The sequence below is a fragment of the Poecilia latipinna genome, unplaced genomic scaffold, assembly GCF_001443285.1.
Source record: "Poecilia latipinna isolate Pla-1442-1.1 unplaced genomic scaffold, P_latipinna-1.0 Scaffold2065, whole genome shotgun sequence".
Classification (NCBI taxonomy): Eukaryota; Metazoa; Chordata; class Actinopteri; order Cyprinodontiformes; family Poeciliidae; genus Poecilia; species Poecilia latipinna.
Genome location: NW_015114681.1, coordinates 89612 through 99169, shown reverse-complemented (window position 1 = coordinate 99169; position 9558 = coordinate 89612). Strand labels below are relative to the sequence as shown.

At 39.5% G+C, this 9558-nt stretch overlaps 1 long non-coding RNA gene across 1 annotated transcript; it reads right to left on the bottom strand.

Moving 5' to 3' along the window:
* Positions 1-910: 910 nt before the first annotated feature.
* Positions 911-2626, bottom strand: LOC106936039 (uncharacterized). The gene is made up of 2 exons (XR_001422040.1): positions 2399-2626; positions 911-1297 (listed from the first exon to the last, which is right to left on the bottom strand). It is a non-coding gene; the product is annotated as an uncharacterized LOC106936039 (long non-coding RNA).
* Positions 2627-9558: the final 6932 nt, after the last annotated feature.

Here is a 9558-nt window from a genome sequence, read left to right as displayed (position 1 = left end):
ACAACAGTGCAAATATTCCCTTCCCAGCCTGCCTGCGTGAGAAAACCTCCACCACCCGTCTGACGGCCTCTGCTTGTGCGAAGCCCGTCTCCTGTGGTGTAGTCAGACTTAAAGCCAGAGCTTAACTGCCATGTTCAGAAGAATTACACACTAAAACTGGATTTGGAGTGTCTGTGACAAATCAGCATCTATGTGACAAACTTTTTAGGGAGTAAGGGGGAAGATGCTTCAATTCTCTCTTCAAGAAAGGATGAAAATATAAGTCTATTAAGCAGCACATACTTCTACTGTAAGCCTCTTAGGTTGAGGAAAGACACACCTAGGATGCCAGGCTGCTCCCTGAGGAGCTAATCCCAAACCATAACCTAATCTTGTGTTTGGTGATCAAACGGCTGAGAGGAAAACGTGTGAGGAGGAATTAAGAAGTACAAATCTGCAGAAACAAATCTTATTATGGTGAGAAACCTTCAGCCTGGCATCAACTATATTTACTGCTCAGGGTCTGTGTAAAAGAACTCTTTAAATTGTCACAGTTTCAGCAGAGTGCTAAGATGTAGCTGCTGGTGAGCAGGGGCTCGTACGTGGGTTTGCTGCTGCTGCGGCGGCTCCTGCTGTCACCATCTGAAGTCTTTGCATTTGTTTGTTTTTACAGGCACAACACATCCCACTGGGGCTGAATCCCAACAGCAAATTACTATTTAATTTGCACCCTGTGAATAAGGCATGTTGTTGTACTTTTCTCACCCAGTTCTGAATTTTCAAAGGGGAAATATATATATATATATATATATATATATATATATATATATAGCAGAAGAAGGATCAGCTGGGTGGATCAAATGGTTGTGTTCACACAGCAAGGGAGGGAATGTGATGGTTGAGATAAAGAAGGAAGAGAGATAACAACAAATACTTAAAAACAACTGTATGTAATAAGCCCAGACAACGTTTTCTGCAAGACTAATCAGAGTCATTTCGTTGGCTCCCAGGGCTTTGCTTTCATTTCCAACACTTTCTGCAGAGAATCTGTGCCTCTGACATCACATCCTGTGAGCTTGGTTAAGTCAGGGTCGCTGCAGCGATGGCCTGCAGCGCTCTCTGGGAGGACAGCAGCTCATGGTGGAGGAAGCACCAAGCTGTACTGCAAATATCAGGTGTCATCTTCAGTAGATCAAACCCCAACTCTGGGAAGCCGACTGGCCATAACTAAGCCACAGTTCCTGTGATATGTGGCCCTGCTGGTCATAACTCATACTGGTGTTCTATGACTCCAACCCCCCGATCATCTGTGAACACACTAAGGTAGAAATGAGTCAGAAAGGTTTCCTTCAAAAACAAGCTGGTCAAGGAAGCTTCAGTCAGTTCATTTAGTAAGTTTCCTCAACATGCCTGAGGATTCATTCAATGTTGATGCATCAAAATGAACTAAACATTATGATCTGTACATTTCTATCTCATGGGCATCAGAAACCTTAACTGTAATGGTGAGATAGTTTACATTCAAATTAAATATATATTTCTAGAACATAAACACTTGAAATCAGATATTTGTGTCATGATCCATGGTTCTGTGTCTTTAGTTTTGAGTTTTTCTGTGTGATTCTGTTTCCCTGTGAGTCTCTGTCCTGTCTTCCCCGTTGATTATTTCCCAGGTGTCTCTCATTCCCTGATTACCCCGTGTGTGTTTAGTCTCACCTGTTGTCTGTGTTCATCGTCGGATCCTCGTCTAATGTCAGTTTTGTCTCAGTCGTCACAGTAGAACTGTATAGTCCTGTGACGGCGTTAGCTCATGTATGTCAGTCTTTAGTTTCAGTTGCTACCGGTATCAAGCTGTTGCTTAGTTTTCTGCCGTGCCGCCTGAACTGGACTGTCGAGTGTTTCATCAATAAATTCATAATTTTCTTCATAAATCGGGTTTTCTGCGTCTCTCCTCACCACTACCACTACCTTATGACAATTTGCACACAAAAAAGTCATTATTTTCTCACTATCAGACTAAATCGTTGTTTAGGTCATTTAGGAATACCTACATTATTTATATTTTCTAAATAAAAGGCCATACAATAGATCTCCTGCCAGACACACTGCTGCCAACCAGTCGTTCGCTCAGCCCATTCAGACAGAAACATGAAGATTTATCAATGACTCAATGGCTGCTGGAATTATTCACCGTTTGTCATCTCCACTCAGTCCCAGTTTCTTTGATGGCACATTATACCCATAAATTACATACAATGGTCTGGCATGTTTCTGGAAAATTGTTTAACTCACATGCAGAATCATACAATGACCAGAGGATGAAAGTAGTGTGTTATGTGTAATGTGCAATTCAGGAGGCGTTGAATGGAAACTGGAAGGGAGAATGTGTTAGAAATGGGAGGTTCACAGGTAAGTTTACCTGAATGTACTTTTGGATGATCAGTCTTACATTTTGCTGAGGGAGAAGGAGCCTTGGGAGGAAACGCTGGGTTCTGCTGACTGGGTTCTGACTGATTTGATTGTTTGATGAGGTGAGACCAGTAGGGATCAGAGACCGGGGCAGTCATCCAGGAATCTGTCCCACAGAGGAAGGGCGTCTGCTAAACAAGGCTTCCATTACCCATGTCTGACCACGCCCGCCACCAATCAGTGAAGAGTATAATGGTTACATCACATTAAAGCACCTGCACGTCTCTGACCGACCCTGCTCCAGAGTAGGGAAGGAAAAAGCAGAAACTGGGTAGGAAAAAAAAAAAAAAACAGAAGTAGAACTGCTCACAAACGAGGCGGAGTGGAGTGGAGCCGGGTCCAGTGGAGCCAGTAGAAAAAGGTTAATAGACCTTGTAGCTCTGTGTTTCCAAGATCAGAAATAAACAAGCGAGGCAACATTTCATTTCTACGCTCACTAGCTCTGGAACCAAGTGCCTGAAAAACTGAGATGTACAAAAACTGTTGATTCCTTAGAACCGAGACTGAAAACATGAATATTTTCTGCAGCTAACACAATGATTGATTCATAATTAGTGTGCATTAGCACTTTGTTTGCTTCAATTTAGTTATCTTTGTCATTTTGTTTATGTTTAATTTCATTGTATGTTTTATCCATATTTCATTTTGAATGCCCCTGCATGTAATTAACTGCTTCAATAAGAGCCATCAGGATAACAGGACGGGTTTGTGACTTTCTGTACTCTCTAAATTTGAGTTTTAATCCTCATTCCTGTGTGTTCTCTTTTTATTAGTTGTATAAGGTCCCTTCCATTGTTGTCCAACAACAGCAGAAACAAACCTTAAATAAAGGCCCGTTGTTCTGAGTCCTTATGAAAAAATCAAAAAAACAAAAACAAAGCCAGTGCTTGAAAGCAAATCTAATTTTACATATATCACTTGTACAAAGCATTGTTTATTTCAATGTATTCTTGTTTAGAGATTAAAGAGATGAAAGCTTTTCCAAAAAAGAACCTGAATTCATTATTAAGGAATAAGTGAAGTAATTCTATTTTGTAAGGATCCAAAGACAATTTAATGGAGTTATTTACTGTACTACACACTTTTCAGCAATTTTTTAAACAATATGCTTAAACTGAAACACATATAAGAACTTAAAAAATATGTTTTCATAAGATAATCTGAGACTTTCTTTCATCTGGAATAATGTCTCAGATTAAAAAGGCACCTGAAATGGAAGCAAAGTCTCAAAATAACTTTTTGAAATTCTGCCTTCCTATGAGTTTTATAACACAGTGAAAAATAATTAGTCCTGTCAGTCAAATTATAATTTGGTTGACAGCAATGAAACTGATTGACAGATTACAATAGATTACTAATCTAATGCAATCAGATTAGTCACAGTCTAGCTGTGATTAATCACAATCAATCACTATGCTTAACAGTGTAAGCTTGAAAAGTAAAAATGCAAGTTTTCAAAATGTGTTAAAGAAAATTTATTGTCTCAAACCAGATATCCCAGTTTTCCAGGTTTTGATGTTCTGGAACGTTTAAAAGAAATCATTTGTTTCAAAAGTAATATTAAAATTTTGACTATAAACTGAATCCAAATGATTGTATGGTGATCAATACGTGACTGGCAAGAAATGATAAGTTCTTGTATCTTCCACCTGTTCCTTTTTGAACAAATTGTGAAAATTGCATGTCAGTTGGCATCATTGTTTGTCCTACTTTTTCCTTTTTTATTGTCTGTTCAAAATAAATAAATAAAGATAATGTGAATAGTGTTATACAATAGGCTGTTCTGTCTCTTTTGCAGACTATTTCTATCACTGTCTGAATCCCAGTGAACTCTTTTGTCTTTTTTTCCTTTTGGTGGGTTTGTCCTCTGAAGAGCATCAGGGGTTTCGTGTGCTTGCTTAGTAAAGCCTCTAATGTGTCACCAGAGCAAGTGTAATAGTTTTTTTTTTTTTTTTAGCAAACAAAAACAAAGAGAGATCATTTCCAGCAGCTTCCTTAGTCCTGCATTTTTCTTCATAAACCATTTTTGAAATCATAGCCAGGAGCAAACTCCATCATTTCTTAATGTGTTGAAAAATGTAAATCTTACCAGACACAAGCGTTTGTATTTATGAGACTTGACTGAGAGCTCTTTTGTACCCAGTGTGCCCTAATGATCTTTACTCTCTGGAAACATGGCGTCCCACAACGACAGTTCTGTAATCAAATTAGGAACACTTGACTGATAACGCTAATTAGGTCCAGGGACGTTGTCTTCCATCTGTGCTTCACGTCTCATGGACCAGTGAGCTAACAGCTCGAGCAATGGCCCCGACATCTGGATGCTACATGTCCTAATCAATAGTCACCCTGTGTGATAATGCTAATGATGTCTTTAATTCAGCCAAGCACTGACCCAGACCTGAGTTGTTCCTTTACATGTTTTATGAACGTGAGGCTCTGAACCCAAAAGGACAGGACTCTGTTTGCTCTAAATAGACCCACACTTTCACTCAATAACAAAGCATGGCGTGAGCCTGATTCTTACCACTGAGCTAGTTTTGGTTTAGAAGTTTCTCTGAACAAGGCGAGGGTTTGTGCCCTTCTGTGTTGTGATGGATTTGCTGTGAAAAGCTGTGCCAACCTTTGTACTTCACACAAAAATACCAGAAAACACAAAAACAATGAAGCTTTTAGATTCACGGAGAAGAATCTTTCTTGACCGAGTTCCCCCCACCACTCTGCTCTCTCGTTGGACAGCTGAGGTGATTGTGTAATGAAAAAAAGCAACAGTCTGCATGCATTTACTTGATGAGGGCCAAAGTTTTAGAGAGAAGCGGACACAGATTAAGCCAAGGCTGACCCTCTCTTTTCTCTTCTCTCCCAAAATCTCTACAGTCCCAACTGACAACTACGATTCAGCCTCTGAGAAGCATGGTCCAGTCATGCAGCATAAGAGGATTGAAGCTCAGATACCACTTGATTAGGCCGCTATGAATGGAGCAATGTGCTCAATCCCAACAGGATTTGCATGCCACTTGACTGAGGACATATGGGCTTTAACCCAGTACCGACAAACAGCGAGCAATCTGCTGCTTGTCTTTTTGAATGCTTGTGTTCATCTCAGGGACTAGGAACACAGACAGCTTTGAACCCACTCAGTGCATTCCATAGCTGATGCTCAAAAGAGCTGTGCTCTTGGAAAGGGTCATAGAGCTTACACTAACCTAATTACTCCATGGTAGAGCTGAGCAGGGAGCCACTCCAATTAATGTAAGATTAGGAACACTACTTTTTCTCTCGAGTGGAGAGGGAATTGTTATGAAATGCAGATAATATGGGCAAACATTATAGAAGTAGTCAAGCATAAAAAGCATTTGTTATTCACCTCTGAGCTTTAAAGAAGTGAGATATGAAAGGGTAGTTGTCTTGCCAAGGACTACATTTTTGTCTTTATTCCTTGCTAGCTTTCTTACTTTTTTCTGCTTTGTAATAGTTTCTTAGTAATATCAGAGTTGAACAATGATAGGGCAAACCGAGTTTAAACTTTAGAGGGAGGAAGCTAAGAAATGAACTTTGATTTTAAGCTTCATATTCCACAGAACTCATCAATCCATGAAAATTCATTAAAAAAGCTTGAAAGTGTTTTCAATTCTGCAAAATAATTTGTTTAAACTATTTCTAAATTTAGTAGAGATTCTTAATTTGAATTAAGAACAGTAATGAAGACATATAGAATACCAATTATCTAACTGGACATAACTGACATGACGCCGGCTCCGCCCGCATCATGACGTAGCGCATACCTCCACCAATCATTCCAAGGGATTTGTCAGCAACTGACCAATCAGAGTCGCAAGTGCACATCCCTTATATAGAGGAACTGACCTCCGACAATATTGGCAATGTTTATCATAGCAAACACTCTGCGGTCAGAGAGATTTGAAGAAAATAATAGATAATCACAGTCCAAGTTGTCCGTGGGGAACATGCAATCCTGACAGCCGTTACCCAGAACATGTAGAGGGCAGAATTCAAAACCAAAAACGAGTGTGGAATAACGCAACAAATGGATCATGGCCTGCAGCCGACCTCATGTCCATCTGAATGAAACTGATGGATGGGAACTACGATGTGTTAGTCAGCAGGAAGGTAACCGGTAGTAAACATCCCATTTTTGTCATAACGACACTTATTGATAGTCAAATTGAACTCTGTAGCGGTTAATTGGGCAAATAATTAAACACAAGTGAATAAAGAAAATTATACGTAGATATTATATTTGTCATGAATGCTGCTTAACTTGAACAATGTAATATATTATGTGGAAGTAATCAGGCTAACAGCTTAAGGACTCCGTGCTAATAGCTCATGTTAGTCGATAACTCAATACTGACGGCCAACTGTCAAATAAACACAACTCAGTCTGACTAAATGCTAAACATCTAATCATTTCCAGATCAATAAATTAAGGAAGTTGTGGTGGATTTTATGCATGTAGATTCAAATGGTAACTCTATGGCAGCATGGAAACAGACTGCAACAACTGCTGTATTTACTTTTAAGCACCATTTTATGTTTAAGCATTTTCTTGAAGGCAGATTTTCACAAGCCGGCATTGTTTAAGTCATTACTCACCCATTTTGTTTGTGCAAAATGAGTCTGACACAGCGTTCACACTCACATCCAAACAGACTTTGTGTCCCTTATCATTTTTCCTCTTGGGTTCATCGTTTATTTTTCCGTTGTTTCCCGCTAATAACCTTACAGACTTGATGTAGGGCTCTTTAGAGAATTTTCTTGACCGCCGTCTTTGCCTCAGCGTTGGTTTATGTCATGTTTTGAGGGAGGTTTTTGACCCGCATGAAGAAACACATTGGCAGAGGGAGAGCAGTTAACAATGATTTATTTGCAGGGAATCAAATGACCTTGGAAGGTTAGGGGGCAATCGGGAATTCAGGCTCTGCAAGGAGATGGATAAAGTTAGACCGAGGCTGTGACGTGATTATTTCAGATCTGGAAGGGCGAGTTGCTGGGGGGCTTACTTGATCCAGGGAGGATGCGGAACCTAAAGGGGGACACTTGGTGCCGGGTGTGTCCGTGGCGGATCGGGTAAGCCGGGCAGGGAGGGCGGGCTGGCTGTGAGGCTTGAAGCTTGACTTGGAGCAGCGATCGGGGTGAATCCTTGGAGTCGGGTCCATGAAGAGCTTGAGTAAAGGCGTGATTGCAGGAGTCATGTTCCAACTCTGTGGAACCATCGTGCGGCGAGTGACTGCTCCACAGCTTCTAATAACTCCAGCCAGCCGATTGCCAGAACCAGCTGCAGGTGCGCCAGTGTTCTGTTTATCTGTGCTACCCATGAATCCGTCCTACCTTGTAGTAATGCGCATATCGATGCTAAGTCACATACTGTTTACTCAGCAGATTTCTTATAAATACATCCTACCTGTGGAAGTCTCGTTTCATGTGTTTTATTTTGTCGAATATTACGGTAAGCTTTATTTAACTTATTTTTTACCTGGCTTTTATTAAGCAGTTGTATTACTTAATGTTTTAAGTTTACATGACAGGCAGCTTGTAACTATAAATTGCTTTAGTTTGCCGTCTGCAATGTCGTTACTACTGTAAACAAGCCATGGTTTGTTGGTTAATCAGAACAAAATATGTTGTTTTGTGAGCTTTTTTGTCCCTATACTTTAAAATATTTTAGCTTAATAACACTCTTTATTACTAAATCTTGCTAAATAGATGTTGGTACCAAGACTATGTGGGATTGAAGCTGTGTAATAGTGGTGTAATATTAGTGTACATGAATCATATCCTATCATTTCAGGTGTACAGTGACCTGCGCAGTTCGATGGACACATTGTGGCTGTTCTGCATCTGATAAAATCTGTCACACAACGTAATAATGCGCAAAAAAGAGTTGTGATCTATTCCAATAAAAACTGTTTCCCCTATCTGATACTGCTTTATTCTTACAAACACTTTTGTAATTAAAATATTTTTAAAAAGGTGGGATATTCTAATAAAAGGATTAGTGCATACATCTATAACTTTTCATTTTAAATGGGTAGGACATTCTGATGAAGGTTTCGTCTTCTTGTGGTTTCATCATGTATATAAATTGTCCCAATGTCTCGGATAATGCATTGAGTTCCACTACCTCTGCTATAATAACAGTTTGTTTGTTGGTTTGTTCTACTTCAGCAAGGGGGCGGAGCCAATGTCATGTCAAGTAGATCACTAACTTGCAGCAAAGTGCTAGCATAACCATGCTAGTACATTCACCATCACATAGGATATTAGGGGTTTATCAATCAATCAACCAAATTTTATTTGTATAGCACATTTCAACACCAAGGCATTTCAACGTGCTTTACATCATTATAACAAAAACACAGTCATGTAACATTGAATAAACAATAAAAAATACATAAATTAAACCTGCAACCCTTTTCTAAGCTTTTAGAACTTTAGTTAAAACGCCATTTAACTGGGACTCTAACCCTAAACCCTTACTCTAACCCACGTCCCTCCTGACCCATCCTCTCCTGAGTGAAATTAAAGCTGCAGTATGTCACTTTAATATAAATATTTTTTCACATATTTTTTAAAACTGTCATTATGTTGTGACACTATAGTATGAGAGATAATCTGTGAAAAATCTATTTCCTCTGCCTTCTCCCATGGTTCTCTAGAAACAACCAGTCAGTGGCAGGAGAGTTTTAGCGCTGTCAATCACAATCTCATGATGCTGCTCATCCTTCTTCCTAGTCGCTCTGTGCCATGCTGCAGCTAGCATAGCACAGAGCAGTGTAGATTGAAACTGTGAATGCTCAGTTGGATGTTAAATTCATGAGCAGTAAATATTGTGCTAATTATCAGTGTTGAACCAAAGCAAGCAAGGCAGATGCAAGCCTTTAAATTTGTGATGCTTTTTATGGGTCAAATAGACTCAAAAAATTGTAACAGCAGCTGCGGGGGGGATTCCTGTCCGCGCCCCTGATCATAAGTAATCTTTATGCCAAACATGTTCCCTGTTCCAATGTCTTTGTAAATTGATTTTAAACCAGTGTGTGTGTGTGTGTATATATATATATATATATATATATATATATATATATATAT